Source organism: Rattus norvegicus, chromosome 4 (assembly GCF_021556685.1).
Source record: "Rattus norvegicus strain SHRSP/BbbUtx chromosome 4, alternate assembly SHRSP_T2T, whole genome shotgun sequence".
Lineage (NCBI taxonomy): Eukaryota > Metazoa > Chordata > Mammalia > Rodentia > Muridae > Rattus > Rattus norvegicus.
In genome coordinates this window covers 162,165,217-162,188,876 of record NC_141537.1, presented here as the reverse complement: position 1 = coordinate 162,188,876, position 23,660 = coordinate 162,165,217, and positions in this window count along the sequence as shown.

The following is a 23,660-nucleotide window of genomic DNA, read 5'->3' as shown; positions in this document are numbered from 1 at the left end:
ATTAAACATATTAAATAATTTTTTTTAATTTAGAGAATACTTTATTAGTTTTTGTAATCAAACCCACGTATATAAGACCTTACATATTTAATACAGTGTGTTACCCCTGTACAAATGGAAAAAACTTAAGTTCAACATTTCTAGACCAATATGGCTGTTAATTTCTGTACAGTGCCAACTCAACACAGTAAACGGGGATACTTTTTTCGAAAGTTGACAGCACAGGTAAAGTTTCAAAAAATTCAAATTATATATCTGTATATATATATTTATATTTATATAAAAAGACCAATAATAGCAGTGTGTTATGCATCAACAGCAGCAACAGCTTTTCCAGGTTCTGCAGTCATCTGAACAAAACTGTAGAGACATCCAGCACACTCCATTAAAAAAAAAAAAAGTAAAAAAACAAAACCCGAGAAAACAGCACAGTTCTGTTACTCTTGTGGTACCTGGCACCATTTTTTTTAAAATTAGCTTCTCAATCATCATCTGGAAAGAAAACATTCTGAGCAACATCATTAAAAACAGCTCTGATAAAGCACGGTCACTACTACGTATCATAAAGCAGGTACAAGCTATTTTACATCCACAGAGGTATGATACAGTACTGTCCTACATCTATAATACTAGAGGATACAATTTAAAAGGCATTATTTGAGACTTGATTCTACTTTTCCAGCAGAGGGCCCAAAGGATGGTGTGACACAGCTTTGTAAAGAAACATACTCTAGACAGGATTTCCTTTCACTAGTGGCACACTTCTAAGGATTCATTCTCTCCATGAATGTCAGCTAAAACCGTTATTAAAAAAATGAAATATCCCTAGAACAAAACCGTATAACCACCGGATTCACATGAAGATGACCTAGTGGAGACAAGCTGGACCTCACCTTACCAACAAGCTATCAAATCTGTTATGTTTAAACAGTGAGACCTCCAAGGAAGGAGATGCCAAGTAGTGCTTCAAAGCTTCGGACCACAATCAAACACAGCATCCTTTTCAACAGAAGCAGAAGCTCATCTGAATATGCTCATGGATGCTGACATCAACATTTAATCATCTCCTCACTCATCCAGGAAGAGGGGGAGATCAGTTACTACTGTACTTTATTGTGTTCAACCAAATCACCATGTTACAAAAATAGCAAGCTGCCATAATAAAAAATAAGGCTCCTCTATCCAGCACCAGATAGCATCATTTTACTTTCAAGCCTAGAAATTGCACACTTGTATATAAACCAATCGAAGATGAGGATTGAGAGTTCATCTTGGTGGATTTTTCCTTTGATGAATATGAAGTGTCCTTCCTTATCTTTTTTGATGACTTTTAATTGAAAATTGATTTTATTTGATATTAGAATGGCTACTCCAGCTTGCTTCTTCTGACCATTTGCTTGGAATGTTGTTTTCCAGCCTTTCACTCTGACGTAGTGTCTGTCTTTGTCTCTGAGGTGTGTTTCCTGTAGGCAGCAGAATGCAGGGTCCTCATTGCGTATCCAGTTTGTTAATCTATGTCTTTTTATTGGGGAGTTGAGGCCATTGATGTTGAGAGATATTAAGGAATAGTGATTATTGCTTCCCTTTATATTCATATTAGGATGTGAGGTTATGTTTGTGTGCTTTCATTCTCTTTGTTTTGTTGCCAAGACGATTAGTTTCTTGCTTCTTCTAGGGTATAGCTTGCCTCCTTATGTTGGGCTTTACCCTTTATTATCCTTTGTAGTGCTGGATTTGTAGAAAGATATTGTGTAAATTTGGTTTTGTCATGGAATATCTTGGTTTCTCCATCTATGTTAATTGAGAGTTTTGCAGGATACAGTAACCTGGGCTGGCATTTGTGTTCTCTTAGGGTCTGTATGACATCTGTCCAGGATCTTCTGGCCTTCATAGTTTCTGGCGAAAAGTCTGGTGTGATTCTGATAGGTCTGCCTTTATATGTTACTTGACCTTTTTCCCTTACTGCTTTTAATATTCTTTCTTTATTTTGTGCGTTTGGTGTTTTGACTATTATGTGACGGGAGGTGTTTCTTTTCTGGTCCAATCTATTTGGAGTTCTGTAGGCTTCTTGTATGCCTATGGGTATCTCTTTTTTTAGGTTAGGGAAGTTTTCTTCTATGATTTTGTTGAAGATATTTACTGGTCCTTTGAGCTGGGAGTCTTCACTCTCTTCTATACCTATTATCCTTAGGTTTGATCTTCTCATTGAGTCCTGGATTTCCTGTATGTTTTGGACCAGTAGCTTTTTCTGCTTTACATTATCTTTGACAGTTGAGTCAATGATTTCTATGGAATCTTCTGCTCCCGAGATTCTCTCTTCCATCTCTTGTATTCTGTTGGTGAAGCTTGTATCTACAGCTCCTTGTCTTTTCTTTTGATTTTCTATGTCCAGGGTTGTTTCCATGTGTTCTTTCTTGATTGCTTCTATTTCCATTTTTAATTCCTTCAACTGTTTGATTGTGTTTTCCTGGAATTCTTTCAGGGATTTTTGCGATTCCTCTCTGTAGGCTTCTACTTGTTCTCTAAGGGAGTTCTTTATGTCTTTCTTGAAGTCCTCCAGCATCATGATCAAATATGATTTTGAAACTAGATCTTGCTTTTCTGGTGTGTTTGGATATTCCGTGTTTGCTTTGGTGGGAGAATTGGGCTCCGATGATGCCATGTAGTCTTGGTTTCTGTTGCTTGGGTTCCTGCCCTTGCCTCCCGCCATCAGATTATCTCTAGTGTTACTTTGTTCTGCTATTTCTGACCGTGGCTAGACTGTCCTATAAGCCTGTGTGTCAGGAGTGCTGTAGACCTGTTTTCCTGTTTTCTTTCAGCCAGTTATAGGGACAGAGTGTTCTGCTTTCGGGCGTGTAGTTTTTCCTCTCTACAGGTCTTCAGCTGTTCCTGTGGGCCTGTGTCTTGAGTTCACCAGGCAGGTTTCTTGCAGGGGAAAAGTTGGTCCTACCTGTGGTTCCAAGGCTCAAGTTTGCTCGTGGGGTACTGCCTAAGTCCTCTCCGCGGCGGCAGCAACTGGGAAGATCTGCGCCGCTCTTTCCGGGAGCCTCCGTGCACCAGGGTTCCAGATGACGTTTGGTGTTTTCCTCTGGTGTCTGGATGTTCACAGAGTGCAGTCTCTTCTGGTTTCCCAGGCGTGTCTGCCTCTCTGAAGGTTTAGCTCTCCCTCCCACGGGATTTGGGTGCAGAGAACTGTTTATCCGGTCTGTTTCCTTCAGGTTCCGGCGGTGTCTCAGGCGCAGGGATCCTGCCGCTCCTGGGCCCTCCCCTACGGGAACCCAGAGGCCTTATACAGTTGCCTCTTGGGCCAGGGATGTGGGCAGGGGTGGGCAGTGTTGGTGGTCTCCTCCGCTCTGCAGCCTGATCAGGCGGTGAGGTCTCTCTCCCACGGGGTTTGGGAGCAGAGAGCTGCTGCGGGCCGGGATCCGCGGGTGTGGGATTTCCGGTAAACTTTAAATAATTTTTTATAGGAAGGGTTGTGTTTGTCATAGTCATTCTCTAGCTACCTTTTTCCTGGTTATTTTCCCATCATCTCTGTAATTTTAATTACTGTATAGCCCTGCCACCTCAAATGCTTTTGGAATAAGGGATGGATCTTTTTTTTCTCCTTCCCAGCACAAGAATGTTAAAAATCATCTATAATTTCAGGGCCTTAAGGAAGTGACTTGAGGGGAAGGGAAGAGAGTCGCTTTAATTAATGAGGCCTCTCTTGACTGGAGCTGTGGTTGGGATTTGCTGGAGGAGGGCTGCTGTACACTGTTCCAGCTGCTAAAAGGGGTGGTTGTGTCTACGCTGTGCATAGGAGTGGTCCATAGCCTGGGGAAGCCCAGACTCCATCTGCCAATCTTCTCCTTGGGAACTCACCCATTGTTGAGGGAACGTATCTTCTGGGAGATAAACTCCAACCACACACCCTCCAGGGTTTTCTTTCAGTTTTGGTGCTGGCAATTGGACCTGGAGCTCTGCACATTAAGTACACACTAAACCATTGAGCCGCACTCCTGATACCTAGGATTCCGGTTTTAATTTTCTTTAGCAACCTGAAGTTGGTTTTGTTTGTCCAGAGAAATACTTGGGGCTGCCAATTTTAGGGACATATGCAATTAAAGTAGTCTAATAAACATTAAAGATAAAACTAATAAAGAAGTGAAATACATTTTAAGTTTCATTTTTTTTAAATGTGCGTCCATGTGTGGGTATGTGCATTTGAATGTAGCTGCTTGTGGAGGCCAGAAGAGGACATTAGACTGTTTGAAGTTATAGGCAGTTGTGGGCCGTGTCATTACTGGGGACTGGAATTAGCTTCTCTGCGAGAGCAGTGCATGTGCTTAATCATGGAGCCATTTCTCCAGCCCCATCACATTGGTTTTAATGACTTCTTTGATTTTATTTATTGCATGAGTGCTCTGCCACATACATATCTGCATGCCAGAAGAGGGCATCAGATTTCCTTATATATGGTTGTGAGCCACAATGGGGTTGCTGGGAATTGAACTCGGGACCTCTAGAAGAGCAGCCAGTGCTCTTAATCGCTGAGCCATCTCACCGGCCCCAGTTTTTAATTATATTTTCCTTGTTTAAGACATGCCAGATGCCTTAAAACTCACTATGTAGTCTCAGCAGACCTTGAACTTATGATCTTTCTGCCTCAGGGTCCCAAGTGCTGGGATTGTAAGTGGGGACCACTGCCTCAGGACAGCAATCTGGCTTCCCAGCATACCTTCCCTACACAGGCCATCCATAAAGTACTCTGTAACAGTTTAGAGAAGGCAGCACCGTGAGCTTTTATACCCTTGGTGTGAATCCATACTGAGACCCTGCAGCTCTGGGCTTCTGGGAGACAGAATGCAAAGGATTCTGGGCAAGTGATGGGCAGCTTGGGAAACCAGCTAGCTTTCTCCATGGAGACCAGCTAAGTGCAGGATTCTACCTGCTCTAAAGCCCCAGAGGTACTCCCCCACCAGATCCCTTTGGGAGTTACTTGCTGCATGAGCAGGTGGTGCTCTTTACAGAGTCGCTACGCAGGACACCTGCTCATCCATGGCCTTAGAGGCAGCCTGTACCCAGTGGTGGCTGATCCAGCGAGACATGATACACCTCAGGGAGGTGATGCAGTGGTCATGCAGCGAGATGAAGACTCATAACGAGATGGTAGCTGTGACACATGGGTGAGCTGGCAACCTCTGAGCACAGTGTAGCCTGCCCCCTCCCACCACCATTCAGTCCTGCTTCAGTCACCTAACCCCACAGGTAGAATACTTCCTAACATGACCCCTCCACTCAAATCTCGGTTCCTAAGCCTGCACCCGGGAAAAGCTGACTTGCAACCACTCTTAGTCACTCACTGTGCCTCTGGGTTGAACCCCACAGCCTGACTGCAGATCCACTGAGCTTTTAGAATTGGGGATCCTGTCACTGATTCCTCCCCAGATGCTGGGATGGATCTCAGGACCCTGTACATGCTACAAGAGGACTGTATTCCCAGTATACACCGCCAGAGAAATTTTATCCTTCTCCCCGCGCACGGGTCACTCTGATGAAGAGCCTACTATGCTGCGCACTGGGGCAGCATCTTGGTGGAGCTATGTACGTTGTGTGCATCCTCCGAGCGTCTCCCACGCCCTCTCCAGCTGGGGTCTTGCTGAGGGAGAGGAATGTATCTCATTCTCTCTCTCAACATAGCTCAGCTTCAGACTCAGCCCTGTTTGGGGTAGTAATTGACACTGCCTTTCCTGAACCCTCTGACACTCAACAATCCTCTGGGTCTATCTTCAAAGAAGAGTGTCATAGGCGGTGGCTGTCAGAAGAGCACTCTAGGGTCATTTATTGCAGCTCCTGATGTTGACAGGAATCCTTCTGGCATACCAAAAAGGTGGTCACACATCTTAATCAAGAACGGTCATGATGTCACCCACTGTCACTGTTAAGTACTGGTCATGATTCAGTCACAGGGCCAGCATCCTAGTTGCCTACTGCTAACCACACACGAAGCAACTGAACCTAAACAGGTTAAGTCAGGTGCCATAGCCTCACAAAACAGAGTTCGTTTTGGCCTGCTTACTTCAGAGCGAGCTTGGGAAACCAAACAAACACCTCCAAGTTTCAGGCAGTCTGGAACAATCCTCCAAGGCTGGTTCCAGAATCTTTGGGTTAAACTTTGTCTGGCTGTTAACAGATACCCTCTTTTGAGTTCTGAAAGCAGCTTCTTTAGTTCCCCAGTCAACCCTTCTAGTGTCCTTCCACCCAGACAGGTAGGAATCTTCCACCATGGCTCAGTCAAGTCTTCCTGCAGTAGCACCACCTGTCCTCAGTGACAGGAGGGCAGAGCTCGCCCGTCATTCCTCGTGGGCTTGCCTACACTTGAGCTGTCAGGCCTTCCTGGAAAAATGGCTCCTGTGGGGGAGCGGGTGCGTGTGTCCACAGCTCCATTCCCCATGGCCAAGTGCCAAGTAACGAAAGTGTCGGGGCCTTTGAAACTGTCAGAGAACCTGATCTCCTTGTCAGGTCTTGTCCTGTGCAGTCAGAGGGCCAAATTCTCCTCTCGTGTTAGCTGCCACTTGGATCAAAGGCTGATGACAAGGAGTTGAAGGGCTTGTGCCTGGTATGCTTCAAGATTTCCACAGCCCTGCCCGGGAAGAGCTTCTGTCTTTCGGCTTCCTTGAACTCTCTTATCCAGCCTGCTTTGTGGGCAATCAGATGAGGAGCTCTGGGAAACAGTTTAGAGGAGTCTGATTCCCAGACATTTGCAGCAGAGGGAGGCCAGAGGAGAGGGACCGTGAGCATGGAGAAAGTCATCCATGGCCTCTGCAAACACAAGGTAAAAGAGCAGTGACAAAGGAGTCGCTGTTTCATGACTGAGTGTCGGGGCTTCTCCACCCAGACATCCCACAAAAGGATAGGGTCTTCCTGTTGCTTGCCGTTGGGTATCAAATGAAGGTCCAGAACTAATGGCTTCTGAAGCTGCGTCCTACACTATACTAGTCATAAGCCCACGAGGGACAGAATTGAGCTAGTGATGACAGGATGCAATGTATCAGGAAGCCCAGGGTGATCACTAATCTTGTCCACTGAACTAAACTTAGAATCACATGGAAACACACCTCTGGATGCGTCTAGGAGCACATTGCTAGAAAGGTTTAACTGAGCAGGAAAAACCCTGAACGTGGCTGGCACCGTCCCGTGGGCTGAGGTCTCAGGCTGGTTAAGGAGGAAAGTGAGGTGAGCACTAGCCTCATAGCTCTGGACTTCCTGACTGCAGAGGCTGTATGGTCAGTCACGCCGTACATTTAGGGACTTTGATCACCTTCACGGCATCTAGCACGCTTCTGGGCTTAGTGAAGTAGAGGCGCTAATCAAGTTGGTCACACGGTTCACCAAACCCAGGTGCTGCCCATCCAGCTCCACGTAATACACAGTGTCTGTGAGCCCAGGCTAGAAACACTAGGCTCTAGACTGAAGATAGCCCATGATGGGCCTTCTGCTTTCCCCTGGGGCTTTTTAGAGAGTGTTAAGCACTATCTCTTGGCCACCTTCCCCTCTCTCATTCCTCCCTATGCCTTAGATCAGCGTTTCTCAACCTGTGGGTCTCGACCGCTCTGGGGGGGGTCATGTATCAGATATCCTGTACATCAAATATTTACGTTATGATTCATAACAGTAGCCAAAGTACAGTCATGAAGTAGAAACAAAATAATTTAATAGTTGGGGATCACCACAATGTGAGATACTGTGTTAAAGGGTCACAACATCAGGAAGGTTGAGGATCACTGCCTCAGATGCTTCTGACCGGAAGAGACCACCAACATGGGCTCCTCTCCTCTTAGGTATTCCGGACCTCAGTGAAACAGGAAAAGGAAGTTCTTAACATCAGTCATTACAGGAGTGTCAATGCTCCTCTGAAACAGGAAGAGAAGGGATGGCTAGAGAGAGATTGAACTCTGGAATCTGATCACACCCGGAGTCCAGATCGTTTGCTTTAGCGGTCCAGGATTTGGAGGGCTGGGGGATTCGACAGAGCCCTGCCAGCCCACATAGCTACTTCTTCCTGTTCACTCTCTGTCCGTCACTTCCCTGGCACTGCATGGGTGGGGAATTTGCATAGAGAGAAGCTGCCTCCTTCTTAGTCTTTGTGTTGCAGTAGCAAATCCAGTGAGAATCCAGGCAGTGAGGTTTTATCCAAAAGCCTGTCTGACCCTATTAAGTTCTTGAACTTAGACAGCCAGGTTTATTTGTACTTTTACTATTTCCATTAAACTATCTCTGTGGCCCAGTTTATGGCTGGCCAAACACCACCTCTTTCTCCGTCACCCTCTGCCTGGCACATGGTGTACTGCCTAAATGCTCGGTAAGCAAAGCATGGTACAGAGAAAACGTAGAAAACGCTGCTTAGACATCTAGGTAGGTGAACCGGACTAGAGGGGAGAAGGTGCTAGAACATGGAGGGCATCTGAGATTTCGGGATGCGTGTGCAGCCACGTGCCATGTCTGTGTGTGAGCATTGCCAGAGAAATGTCTTTAAACACATTGTTACTTAGACGTCAGCCAGAAGCAAGTCACTGACAGGTCCCCCAGGTAACTTCAGTGGGACCATGGCAGATGGTCGGTTCTTATTTTATCTTTGAGACGAGGGCTCACATATCCCAGACTGATCTTAAATGGCAAGATAGATAACCTTGAACTTAACCTCTTTTTCTCTACCTCCAGAGAGCTGGGATTTCAGGTGTACACTATCTTATGAAGTTCCTATGCTCCCAGGAAACCATACCTAGGGCTTTATGCATGCTGGACACACTCTCTACAAATAGAGCTACATTCCTAGCCAAAGCTTCCTGCTTCTACCAGAAAGCTCCACAGTGAGCAGGTCCAATAAGTGGTTTGACCTGTCTCAGCTGTCCCATGCTAAGAAAGTTTTAGTGCCCGCAGACACTTGTGTATTTACATGGAGCTGGATGGGCAGCACCTGGGTTTGGTGAACGGTGTGACCCATGTGACTAGTGCCTCTAGTTCACTAAGCCCAGCAGCATGCTAGATGCCATGAAGGTGTTCAAAGTCCCTAAACCCAGGTGTCTTCCCTCTAGATGAGAGATAAGGCTGTAAATGCATACTGTGTGTCAGGAATCTCCCGTCGAAGTGCAAGGCAGGAACCAAAATGGTGGTAAGAGTTCATGAGGACGGGCAGTTCACAGGGAAGCCGGTCTGGATCTGGCTCTCAAAAGATGAATGGGACCTCAAGAAGCAAGGGGAACAGGAGGGACACTTCCAGTTGCAGGCACAGAAGTGTACTTGTAGCATTGTATTGACAAGTACCTCTGGCCTGCTGATGGCCCTCTAGGCGCTCAAACCTCCTGATGTCTCCTAAAAGTTAGTCAGGGCCAGCAGTGTGTTTCCAGGGCACACACTGACCCTCTTTCCTTTCAACGGCCTTCCCTTTTCCAGCCCTGAGGGTCTGTATTTCCTTCCTAGCTCCACTCTCCTTTTGGCTCTAGGATCTGTTGTTTTCAGTATCTTTGGAAACTTTCAGTGATGTTCTCTGCTGGCTAGATAGCTCCTGGACCTCTCTCTCTCTCCCCCATCGGGGCTCGACTAGTGTGTTCTTCTGCCTTCCTGTATCTCCTCCAGAGCCTTAAGACATTGCTGCAGCCAGGGCCTATGAAGCTGACTGAGCTCATGGGCGCTGAGAGCGTAGTGGTCTGCTTCCTGCCCTCTTGCAGAAAGGACCGCTCCAAAGACTGAAGGGACCCACATCTGTGTATTGGCACTGCCACCATTCAAGAGAAAAATACCTCCTGTATGGCCCTGGATCATGATCTCCACCAACCTCTCTCCCAGTAGAACCATTCTCAGGGAATTACCACCTTTTAAAAAAATCACATGTAATGGCCTTGTGGATGGAGCTTTCTGGTAGAAGCAGGAAGCTTTGGCTAGGAATGTAGCTCTGTTTGTAGAGTTTGCCCAGCATGCATAAGGCCCCGAGTGTGGTTTCCCAGGAGCATAGGAACTGCATAAGATGGTGTACACCTATAATCCCAGCTCTTCGGAGGTAGAGAGAAAAAGAGGTTGAGAAATTCGAAGTTATCTATCTTGCCATTTAAGATCAGTCTGGACTATGTGAGTCTTTGTCTCAAAGACATTTTGGTCTCAAGACTCAGGCTTGGAGGTTTAAAACCCACCAGACATTTCCAGTTCATCCTTTCTGCTTGCAGTTGAAGATGTAAGCTCTCAGCTTCTGCCCCAGCCACCATGCCTGCTGCTTGCTGCCTTGCTTCCCCACCACGACAGACTCTTAATAAACCCTTCCTCCTGGAAGTTGCCTTGTTCCTGGTGTTGGCTTTTATCACAGCGACAGAAAGTAACTGATGGAAGCTCAGACATCAGGCTCAAGTGGCTGAAGCCGCAGAGCCTAGGGAACCCAGTCAGGACATCTTGGTAGCTGTTAGCAGATACCCAGAGGCATGGACAGACAGTCCACCAGAAGAGACCAACTTGAAAAAATGAGTGGCAACAAAGGTAGCCTGGTATTAGGAGGCTTGCAATGGTCCCCCTTTCCCTATCTAAGCTCCCCCCATTGCCGCCCTCCCCCCAACAATCTAGTTCACTGGGGGTTCAGTCTTAGCAGGACCCAGGGCTTCCCCTTCCACTGGTGCTCTTACTAGGATATTCATTGCTACCTATGAGGTCAGAGCCCAGGGTCAGTCCATGTATATTCTTTAAGTAGTGGCTTAGTCCCTGGAAGCTCTGGTTGCTTGGCATTGTTGTTCATAAGGGGTCTCGAGCCCCTTCAAGCTCTTCCAGTTCTTTCTCTGATTCCTTCAACGGGGGTCCTATTCTCAGTTCAGTGGTTTGCTGCTGGCATTCGCCTCTGTGTTTGCTGTATTCTGGCTGTGTCTCTCAGGAGCGATCTACATCCGGCTCCTGTCGGCCTGCACTTCTTTGCTTCATCCATCTTGTCTAATTGGATGGCTGTATATGTATGGGCCACCTGTGGGGCAGGCTCTGAATGGGTGTTCCTTCTGTGTCTGTTTTAATCTTTGCCTCTCTATTCCCTGCCAAGGGTATTCTTGTTGCCCTTTTAAAGAAGGAGTGAAGCATTCACATTTTGATCATCCGTCTTGAGTTTCATTTGTTCTAGGCATCTAGGATAATTCAAGCATTTGGGCTAATAGCCACTTATCAATGAGTGCATACCATGTGTGTTTTTCTGTGATTGGGTTACCTCACTCAGGATGATATTTTCCAGTTCCAACCACGTGGGGTGGAAAGTCAGTTGACAAACACAAGAAGCCTTGGCTCTGTCCATAAGGCTGGTGGTGGACGAAGGACCAGGAGCTAGAGGACTGAGCTGTTGTTTGGAAGTGGTGCGTGTGTGGGTGCTGCCCTCGAAGTGTGCCAATAGCCTCTCGTTCTAATCTCCACACTTTCTACCCCGACTCCACCAGACTGCTGAGGTCCCCCAGGAATCGCAATCCTTTCAGTCGTTCGTTTACTTTTGAGTCTTTAGAATGCATTCAGTAGTTTGGGCAGGAGCTCGAGGGGAGGGGAGAGGTGCCTTGTTTGAGTACAGCGTCTCTTCCACTTTAGGGAAAGGAAATAAAACCACAGGGTGGAAAGCAGAGGTAGAGAAAGTGCTGACTGGCCTCTAGGTCTTTTATACGTGGTTTTGTTTTTCCCGATTGAGTGTTGCATTCTCAAGTCATTTGAGATCTGCCAAAACGTTGCAACGATTGTAAAAGACATCCCTGCACATCTCGCCCTCAGCCTCCCATTGTGTGGCCTCTGACACAACTGAGGCACGTTTGTCAAAACTAAGAAATGCATGCCCGAGTAATGCTACTCGTGCAGGGTCACCCTCTGATGTGTGGCGGTGTCTCTCCATCTGCCCTCTCCTCTTCTCCGTGTCAAGCTCCAGTCACTGTCCATACACAGGAGTATCCCATCCTGAGGCTTTTAAATGGTTGTATCTGCATGGGTGGGATTTTTAAGGTCACCATCTCAGCTCCTGGCGGACACCTGTTTCCAGGACACAGAATTGAACTCATTACAAGGTGCGGAGCCATGGGCATTTCCTTACTCTGTGGGTCAGCATCGAATTTCCTCTTCACTCATTTGTTTCCTCAAATTGTTCTAGCTTGGGATATCAGAAGCTCTGTCAGGTCAGCATCTTTTGATCTGTCCTGTTTCCTTCCCCCTCCCCTCCTCTCCCCTCCCCTGCCCTCCCCTCCCCTCCTCTCCTCTCCCCTTCCCTTCCCTTCCCATTTCCCAGTCATTTCTGCCTACAGAGAACTAATTGCCCTTTTTGAGATGCATTAGAAACAAAAGGACCCATACACTGGTTGTATTTCTTGCCAAAGGAGCATTTCAGTTTCCAGGCTTTCTTTATGGACAGAATGTGTAGGGTGTATGTGTGGGTTTTGTGTGTGTGTGTGTGTGTGTGTGTGTGTGTGTGTGTGTGTGTTTTAGCTTTTGTTCCTGTTACACACAAGAATAAGTATTTGTTCCTACTGTTATGTCTCCTTGAACCCAGCACCTTGCCTTTTTCTTTCTGGACTCTTCTTTCCAACGTCTCCCTTTTCTCTCTGGTAGTGAGACACCAGACTCTCTTGCCTGTAGCTTATTTACATCTTTGCTCAGCCTAGCACATGTGGAAAGTTACATCCTCTAAGTTACATCCTTATGAGAATCAACTTTACCAACAGAATACAAGACTCTTCTGTACATTTTGTAGACTTAACAGTGTCCAGTCAAATGATTACCCCTCAGAGTTACAGGAGCAATGTCCTTTGGCTCCTGCTGGCTCCCTTGGGTGAGGTGATGCCACGGTCTTGGATGCGTTTGGGTTCATTACAAAATGTGCACTCCTTTCGGCAGTCACCCACCCCACATCCTCATTGGTTTCTTACACATTTGCATACTGCAAAACCAACTCTTCATGGTGTGCAGTTTCTAAGGGTATCAAAAATGCAGAGTCAGATCAACGCCTCCCCAATACCGTAGAAGAGTGTCACCACCCCAAAGGCCCCACTTTAATCAGCAGCACACCCATTGTTCCTAGCCAGATCCTATTCTTCACAGGAAACTTTTACAATGACCCAATTCCCAGATGCTACCAAAGACAGTCTACTGTCTATACCACCACAGAACACGTGGTGGGCGTAGGGGTGGGGCCAGGGGAGACTTTAGAAGGATTCAGAAAAGGAAAAACTCTCCAAGGTTGAAAAAATTATTAACAGCAAGATTTTTTTTTTTTGATTCTTTTTTTCGGAGCTGGGGACCGAACCCAGGGCCTTGCGCTTCCTAGGCAAGCGCTCTACCGCTGAGCTAAATCCCCAACCCCAAGATAGAGTTTTAAAAGGCAATTAAAACTCTAATAATCTGGGGACCGGAGAAATGACTCAGTTAAGAGCACATGATGCTCTTGGAGAGGACCTGATTTGGGATCCCAGAAACTACATAGTGGCTAATAACTATCTGTAACTCCAGTTCTAAGGGATATGACGCCCACTTCTGGTCTCCAATGGTACTGCATGTATATGATGCACACATGCACACATGCAGACATGCACACACACATGCAGGCAAATACATAAAATAGAAACAAAAAAAATCTTTAAAAGACAACTCTAGTGACTTAACATTTAATACAAGCACATACCAACATTGATTAAGTTCTTTTTACACGCTCATGTGGTGTTAGGCGATCTGGCCAAGGCAGGAAACACTCAATGGGTAAGAAAGGTATGGTCAGGGGAGACATTTTCAGTTAAGTTCACTTGGTTGAACACAGCATCTGTCAACTCCCTGTCCGTACTCCACCACCATGACAGGAGTTATACCCTGTGTCATAGCTTCATTGGCCAACCTGATGCCCAGTCACCCTGGGAAGAGGGAACCTCCATTGAAGGGTGGCCTTGGTCAGATTGGCCTGCAGCCATGTGGTGATTGGTTTGACATTGTCCCTAGAGGCTCAGATGTTTGAACAATAGCTTTCCAGCTGGTGGGGGAGCCACCTTACTGGGAGAAGCATGTCTGAGAGTCTATGACCTTGCCTGACTTCTGGTTCTTTCTCTGCTTTATGGTTATGGTTGAAGTGACTACCTGTCAGCTTGTTGCTGCTGCCCCAAGACTGCTGCTGTGATGAACTCTGACCCCATCCCTCTGGGACCATAAGCCCCAAGAACTCCTTCTTCCACAAGTTTCTTTTGGCCATAGTGCCTTATCGCAGCATAGGAAAGTGACTAATACTCATACATAACACCTTCTCTGTAAACATTCCCGGAACACCGTCTGCATGGCCCGGTAATTCCCGAAGGAATCCACAGAGGCTTGCTGTCTTATTTGTGAAATGAGTGCAGACTGGTTCCTCTTTAAAATTATTACAGCGCATTTATTTGTCGTGTATGTGTGTGCCTACATGTGTGTGTCTACGTGTGTGTGTGTGCCTACGTGTGTGTGTGTATGTGTGTGTGTGTGCATGTGTGTATCAAGTGAACAACTGAATGTCAGAGGACAACTTTTGGGAATCTATTCTTTCCTTCCCCCATGTGGCTCCCAGAGATTGAACTCGGGTCTCTGTGCTTGACAGAAGGTACATTTGCCCACTGAGCTATCTTAAACCCCAGGACTCGGGTTTTTAAGGGAACTTTAACGAGACATAGCTACATAAAGTGCCCTGTACGCCAAGAGAGTGTGCAGCCTACAGTGTAGCACCAACACTTTCATCAGGCCAATCCCCCCCATATAGATACCCGGCCCTCCTGTACTTGGGTAGCCATGAATCTCCTTGCGTTCTGTTCTTTCTTCTAATTTAATCTGTCTGCCTGTCTGTGTTGTGGGACTCAGCACCTTCCATAAGTCAGGCAACTGTTACACCACTGAGCTACAACCTCTACTCTTTCTGTCATTTTTATTTTGAGGCAGGGTTTTGCTGAGTTGCCCTGGCCAGCCCTGACCTCACACCACAGCTCAGATGGGCTTCGAGCTTCTGACCTCCTGCCTCAGGGTCACAAATGCCTGAGAATATAAGCTATACTTTCACACAAATAGAATTTTGTGTTCATACTCTGTGTGTGACTTCTTTTAGACAGCATATCTTTGAGATTTATCATTTTGATACAGAGGTTAATAATTCTTTTTGTCATAGAGTATTATTCCATTCTGTAAATGTGTCACAATTTATTTTCTTATTCACTATTGACACATTTTTTTTTTAAATTGGAACTATTACAAGTAAGTCTACTGTGATTATTTATGTGAACAAATGCTTCATTTTGGCTAAATACCTCCAAGTAGTCTTTCTGAGTTGTGTAGTAAAAGCTTTCTATAAACTTGTCAAGCTTTTCTAAGGGGCTCTGAGTTTTCATCCTCACTAGCAATGCCTTTGAGTTCTGTCCTTCCACACCTCCTCTCAGTACTAGCTTCTCAGAGGCGTCAGAGGTGTGAAATGGCAGCTCTACTGTGGTTTGCATTTTTAGCACCTGTTGACTCCTTTCAGGGGCTCCTCAGCCCCTCACGCAGCCTCTCTTATAAAGTGTCTTTTCAAATCCATTCCGCTCAGAAATAGACTATTTTTTAAAGAACACCTTAGGGTCCCAGTGAATTGAGAGGAGAGAGCAGAGGGCTCCTGTGCCTTATGCTCCAACAAAGGCAATGCCTCTCCCACTGCCAATGTCCCCATCGGAAGTGTCACCTCCTGCATCTCAGCACAGGGACACACTGTTATCACCCAGAGAGCATCGCTGACATCAAAACTTACTCTTGTCGCATACCCTAAGGGTTTTGTATAAGTGAAGAGGGCCCGAATCCATCATTTCAGCTTTGTACAGAGAATTCCAGAATCTTCTCGAAGAAACTTCAGTGGCCTTCTGTTCTTTCTTCCCTCCCCAGCCCCTGGAAAACACTTTCCTTTTCTTTTCTTTTCTTTTCTTTTTTTTTTTTTTTTTTTGGTTCTTTTTTTTCGGAGCTGGGGACCGAACCCAGGGCCTTGCGCTTCCTAGGCAAGCACTCTACCACTGAGCTAAATCCCCAGCCCCAACGCTTTTCTTTTTACATCTGCAGTTTTGTCCCTTCTAGGAGGTCGTAAAATGTTATGTTATGAAGTTTGAACCCTGCAGCACATAAGCATTCCAGACTAGTCATTTTCACTTACGAATGTGTCTTGAGAGGTTGTCTATGTCTCTCCATGACATAAGTATTTGGAATAACATTCCACTGCCGCTATGATGATACCCATTATCACTGCGATAATATTCCATTACCACTGTGCGCCGAAATTTATTGGCCCATTTATCTCTTAAAGGACAGCATCTCTGCCTGCGTATTCCAGCAGCCAATAATAAAGTCACCATAAATATTTAGATGCAAGGCTTTGCATGGACATAGAGTGTGGTTGGTGAAATGAGTACCATATGAGCATTTTGCTGTACAAGCCATGGCCAGTGGTATTCCCCGGCAGCCATGACTGTCTGAGTTTCCACCAGCTATGAATGAGAGCCCTCAGTTGCTCCATTCTCTCCCCAGTCCTTGGTGGTATCAGGCTTCCAAAATGGCCATTTCCACAGGTGATAACAATATTTTATTGTTGCTCTGAGTTGTTTCTCCCTGATAACAGCTGATCTTATATATTTTTCCATGTTTATTTAGTATATGCATATATTTATTTAAAAAAAAAGCCTTCTGGCCAGCTTTATTCAGATTGTTAACTCATCGTTTAATTTTAAAAGTTCCTTACATTCTAGTTTTAAAATAAATTTAATGTCTTTGGTACAATGTCAAGGGTCTTTAAATATTGCGGAAACATTCTCCCGTCAAATATTTCTTATAACTATTTCCTCGAAGCCTTGGTTTTTCTCTTCATTGTCTGAGCAATGTAATTTAAAACTATTATGTTTTTAATTTTATTGAAGTCCATCTTGTCATGAATTGTGCCATAGATAGTGTCGTATCTAAACTGTCACTGCCAAAATGGAGACCATTTAAATTGTCTCCTTACGTTATTGTCTAGAAATTTTATAATTCAGCATTTTTTTGAGAATCTTATTTATTTATTTTTTATTTTGTGTGCATGAGTGTTTTAGCTGCATTTCTGCCTCTGTACCACATGCAGGTAGTGCCCTCAGAAGTCAGAAGCCAATGTTCAATCCCTGGGACTGAAATTAAAGATCTTTGTGAGTGCTGGGAATTGAACCCATGTCCTCTGGAAGAGCAGCCATTTCTCTTAACTGCTGAGTCAGCTTTCCAGCTCCAAATTTTATAGTTTGACTTTTAGAGGTCCATAAAGAATCTTAGATTACATTTATTTTGTGAGGAATATAAGGTTCATTGTTCAGATTTATTAGATTAATTGATTAATTAGTTTGTACATAAATATCCTGTGGATCTTCAACATTTCATTAAAGAGCATTGCCCCCATTATTTTGCCCTTTTCTTTTCGCCAAAGATCATTCTCCAACATTGATGGGGCTCTGACTTTGCCCTCTCTAGTCTCCTCTAGAGACTTGTTTCTGCACATCGTCTTGACCACTGTAGGTTCCTGGCACCTCCTGAAGACACATTATCGTCCATGTATGACTTTAACTCTCTCCTTCAGTGGCACCATCTCTATCTTGGTCTTTTGCTCTTTCATAGAAATAGACCAAAGAACCTGGTCAGGTACCACAATTGTATCATGAGACATTACCGAGCAGCTCCTACCCATAAACCCGGGCCATCTCTACAGTCAACTTGTTTCTTCACTAATTTGCTTCATCAGAGTTTTGTAGGTTTTCCTATATAGAGCTTGTGTCTCTTTTGTTATGTGTAGAACCCTTTGTTTTTAGATGTGAATATAAACCAGACATTTTTAATTTTGAATTCTACTTGTCTCTGTGTCTGAAGAAGCAAGTGATTTATTTCCCTTGCTTTTCCCTGTGTAACTCCTTGTTCCTTTCTTCAAGATTTCCCCTGAATCTTCACTTTACACAAATCTGACTGCGTAGTTTTGTTCTTGATGGTTTTTACATTTGCTCTAGTTCTCTGGTCTTCCCAGAGCAATGGTGTGAGACATCGGAGAACTTCTCAGTTGTTACTGTTTCTCTTCCCAGAGCACTGGTGGAACCCAACATTGGAGAACTTCTGGGTTGTTATTGTTTCTCTTCTTTCTTTCCTTGCTTCCTACTATCTATGTGTTAAACTTTTTGTAGTTGTCCCAAAGATCTTGGATACTCTGGCGTAGAGAGCCGGAAGTCCTCATGCTTACCAACAAGCACCAGGTAAACCAGAAATGTTAAGTGTCCAGGCCTGCTTCTTCAACAGCGGATACCTGGTTTCCACCCGGAAGGCTGGGAGTGGATGTAGTTAGTAGCCTGGTGATCTTTTGCTTTCTGCAGGGCCAGGCTGCACCCGAATTCCACAGACTATTATGTTTATCCCAGATGCCTGAGCGTTATCTCTCAGTCAACAGAATCCATCCTTATGGAAGAGGTCACACGTGCTTTGGAAAAGATGAGTAACTTTGCAAAAGGAGTTTTGATGCAGTCACACCTTAAACTTTATTGTGCTGACTGGAAAATGTTTTTCCAAAGCTGTACTGTGCTTAAATATGTCAGAAGTCAACTTCCTGGGGTCAGACTCTAGAAGTTTGAACCAGCACTGGCTACAGAGTCGGGTTGAAACCAGATTCCCTTCTTGCTTTGTGTGCAGGTTATTGCCCTGCTGGCCCCAACCCTTGCAGGGATCCCCACATTCTGGGGTTTGCTGTTCTGTGTCTATTTTGGTTTGCTTCTGAGATCTTGAGTTATCCCCAGCCATCTCTAAATTCCAATAAGCTCAACAATGACATCCTGTGGTGATGGTTTTGATTCTTTCTTCCATTTCTTCATGGGGGTGGGGTTGCCATGGTAGATTGAGAAGACAACTCATTCCACCAAGGGACTGAGCTCAGATTGTCAGCCTTGGCTCTAAGTGCCTTTCCCCGAGGGGCCACATCACCAGCCCCATCCTAGAATTTCTCTCTCTGCTTACATCCTCCAACTCTTCTCGCATGCTGTCTGCTCTAGCTCCTGGAGCCCTCGGCAACTCAGGTAAGATATTTGAACTTCCCAGCCTAAAACATCTGATTCTGATTGGACAATTGCTCTGTCTCTTCACACTCTGTTATCTGTTGGTGGGCCCTGGGCTTTTCCTTGATATCCAGCTAATGTGAGGAGTGGGGTGGAAGAAAAAGCATGCTGTAAGTTGGTCTTAGGTTGTGGTGATGGGGGGAGGGTTACTCTGCAGTCATATAGTTGAGTCTTGGTCTTTTGAGAAGTCCATGCCCGACTTCAAGCTTCACCAGAGAGTCTCAGCTCTCTTTTCCTCCTAGGTAGGACGGAGTGTCTAGAAGAGACTGCGATGGAGTGTTTTCCTTGCCCCAGATTAATTAGGCTCTAATTAAATTGTCCAGAGGGGAGGCCTCATCAAGAAGTGAATGCCCCGACATCTTCCAAACCAGTGCTTTTTCCTTCCTCTGACAACAGTAGAAGGGATTTTTCTAATGTCACAGTGAGAACCAGATACATGGCCCCGAGGTAAAGCTCACTGAAAATGGTACCCCTCCTCTGGCTGGGGCGCTCTGCATGAGCCTCTGGCTTCAGCACCAGTCTCTTTCCCGGCACTAAATCCTTCAAAGTTTGTCTGTGAGGGATGGGATTCTCGAAGTCATTGGTTGCTCCTCTGTTTGGGGACAGTACTTGCTCTGTGACCTTGCCTCTCCTCAGATTTGAGAGAACTGCAGGCTTCTCTGTTTGCTTAGTCTTTCCATTTGCGTTGCTATGGTAAATACCATGACTAAAGGCAATTTGGGAAAGAGTGTGTGTCATATGACACTTCCTGGTAACTGGTCCATCATGAAGAGAAGGCAGGACAGGAGTTAAAGGTAAGAAGCTGGGCGCAGGAACTGAAACAGAGACTCCAGAAGAATGGTATTTGCTGGCTTTCTTCCAGACTCACAGTTAGTTAGTTTTCTCACACAGGGTAGATCCATCTGCCTAGGATTTGCACCGCCCACAGTGGACTGGGCCACCCTGCATCAACTAGCAATAAAGAAAATCCCCCACAGACACACTCCTGGGTCCATCCAAAGAAGACAATTCCTCAGTTAGCATTTTCTCTTCCCAGGAGGTTCTAGGTTTGTGTCAAGTTGACATCTGAAGCTAACTATGATGGGGAACTTCCCAACGTGCTGCTTGCCCACCTAGAGAAAAAGAATCTGCACTTATCTCGTATTGGAGCCTTTTGCCTTCTTATTGCATTGACCATTACAGGAGTAACTCCATGTTAGTTCTGTGGACTGCAGACCATTTCCCCTGAACGCATGAGGTTTTCTATACAGTATATGAGGCGCTTCAGTTAAGAATGGTGATCATTCACTTTAATCTTAAAAGTCCATTTTGTTTAAAGGGCAAATGTTTTCAAAGCACACATATTTGAGCCACTTTTTTATGCGATGTTTCAGAAAGGCATCTGCCAAAACTTTTAAGTCCATCTATCGAGTTGAAAATTTTCTTTTTCCTTCTTTGACAAATCCCGAGTGTCATCTTGTAATTATGTGTGATTCCTTTTGGCCCCAACTAAGGCAGAGACGCTGGGCTCCATTAGTGAGCGATCACTGAGGGACAGGGTGTAAAGACATCAAAGTCATTGTGTAACGCACAAGCTTCTCCCACCGAGTACAGCTTGTTCCTCGCAGGGCTTTGGAGAGTGGCATCAGGTTTGGAAGGGGTTGATTGATGCCTCAACCCATTTGTGAACTCTTCCTCAGATGGCCTGCAGGTTCCATTTAAGTATCTCACAAGAGAGTCAACCTGTGTCCTTCAGTCACATTTCAAAGCAGGCATTTATGTTGACTTTAGGCCAAAAGTCCTAAACTTGATGTTTCATGTCCATTATTGCCCTTAATCGTGTGTGATCTTACAGAAATCCAGGGAGACAGGCATAATTGGCCCCAGTCTTCAGACTGTGAGAGCAGCATTGGTGAAGACAGAGTTTCCCACTTAAGGCCACAGTTACCAAGTGGTGGAGATTAACCCTGGCTCCTGCAGACTCCAGACTATGCTAACCACAGTACTGATGTCTCTGACTTCCCATAAATAGTGAGTTGTGGCCTCTATGATGGTTTGAGCTGTAGACATGCAACCTTTCTGCTTTTCACCTCTCAGAACAGTGTCTGTAAGTCGTATGAATTACTCACAGTTTTTTCCTTTTCTTTTTCTCAACGTTAGACAATTTTTTCCCCACTGATGCTACAAGCATTAAGTGCACAGAACACAGTTAAAACGGAGAGGGCTAGATTACAGTGCAGGTTAGATTTATCAATACTTTATTAAAAGAAAAAGATTTCCTCTGCCTACATTAATTATGTACCAGGGTTTTGGTTAGGCACTTTTGAAAAGATTTCTTTATTTCAGATTTATGCCTGTACCTGTCTTGCCTGAATGTATGTCTGTGTGCCGCATGCATGTTTAGTGGCAGGTAGAAGGGGGTGTTGGATGCTCTGAACTAGAGTTACAGATGGTTATCCACCAGGTGGATTCTGGGAACTGAACCACATGGTCAGTGCTGCTAGCTGCTGAGCTTGACGTTACATTTTCATACATAAACATAATGTTTCTTAAAACTTTTTTAAAAAAAGATTTATTTATTTTATGTATATGAGCACACTGTTGCTGTCTTCAGACACACCAGAAGAGGGCATCAGATCTCATTACAGATGGTTGTGAGCCACCATGTGGTTGCTGGCAATTGAATTCCGGACCTCTGGAAGAGCAGTCAGTGCTCTTAACCACTGAGCCATGTTTTAATTACACTTTCTCCCACCCGTCAGTCAGTTTATTCCTCCTAACTATCCTCCTTTCCACATTTGTGGAAGTTCTTCTTTTCTCTCTGTGACTCACTGGTTTTCATTGCTTCAGAAGTATGGGTCCCTTGTCAGTGGCAACACCATGAAGAAAATGTTCCTCCCTCCACTATCAACCATTAAAACTGTGTTACCTTTTCATGGAGAATGAGGGATTGCTAGCTCCCTCCCTTTCCCTGACAGAGGGTTGACAAGGCCAATCTTACACAGATCTTGTGCCGGAAGCCACAGCTGCTGAGTCAAAGGTACAACAGCCCTGGCATAACCAGAAGTCAACATTCCAAGTCACTGCCACCTCCTCTGGCTATTCCATTCATTCCTTCTTCCACGGTATTCCCTGAGCTGTGAAGCGAGTGATACAGATAACCCGCTTAGGGCTGGACACTGAGCACTTTTCAACGGATAATCTTCATGAGCTTGTTCCGATCATGTGTCAGGTGTGCAGACCACGATGCCTCGTGACATTGTTACTAGTTTCAGAGAAATAAAACTCACTTCAAATAGTAGAAAGTTTGCAAGGTGTATCCTCCATTTTTCATTTCTAGTATCTGCCCCGACAAGTAGCTTTTTACACACCATTCCAATGAGTGAACATGGGACATCTCCCCATTCGCTTAGACTCTTTCGATTTCTTTCCTCAGCATCTTGTAGTGTTCAGCATGTGAGTTTGACACTTGCTCTCTTGAATGCATACCTGAATATTTGGTTTTCCTTTGAGCAAGTAAGAGTGGTGTTTATACCATTTTCATTTACAAAGGGCTTGTTTCCTACTCGTTTGCTATTATTGTATTGAAGCTTGTTGATTTCTATATGTCTCTGTCGTAAACTCACTGATTAGTTTAGGGTGTATTTTTGTAGACTACTTGGGATTTAGTTCTGTAGATAATAGTCATGTCATCTGAAATAAAGACGTATGTTAATTTCTGATCTATAGCCGCCCTTTCCATATCAAGTTTATGATATGAGCCTAAAGGGTCATTGTTATCCAAACTACCACTGTAGGTTTGCTTGTTTCCCTGGTTTTGCTCTCATGATGATAGTAATTTCATTAAATGCATTGGAACGATGCCTACTTCTCTCATCTTTGAGTTGAGATTGTATAGAGTCAATGTTATTCTCTATTGTGTCATACAATGCTCGAGCAAGACCATCTGAGTTTGGAAATTTTCTTTTTGGAGAATTTTAATATTACAAAGTCAATTACCTTAACATGGTATATATGTATGTAAATCTGTCATATTTAATATTTGGTGAGTTTGTTTTTCAAGCAAGTATTCATTTCATCTCAATTTTCAAACTTACATGTCTAGAGTTGTCTATAATAGTCTTTTATTATCGTTTGGGTATCCTAGTCATATTTCTAAGCTTGGAGCACATAAGTCTAAATAGTTCTTATCATCAGTGTCATTATCATCGTTGTCACCGTCATCATCATCACCATGGTTTCTAACACCACCATCATCCTTGTCACCATCATCATAACTGTTGTCATCATCATCATAATCATCATTACCATCATCATTGTTGTCACCATCATCATCATAATCATCGCTGTGATCCCTAACACGACCATCATTGTCCTTGTCACATCACCATCATTATAACTATTGTCATCATCGTCATAGTCAACATTGTCACAGCCATCATAGACATCATCATCCTTGTCACCATCATCATAACTATTGCCATCAACATCGTAGTTATCGTTGCATTGTCATCATCATCATCATCATTGTTGTCCCTGTCACCATCCTCGCCATGGTCTCTAACACCATCCTCCTCCTCATCACCATCA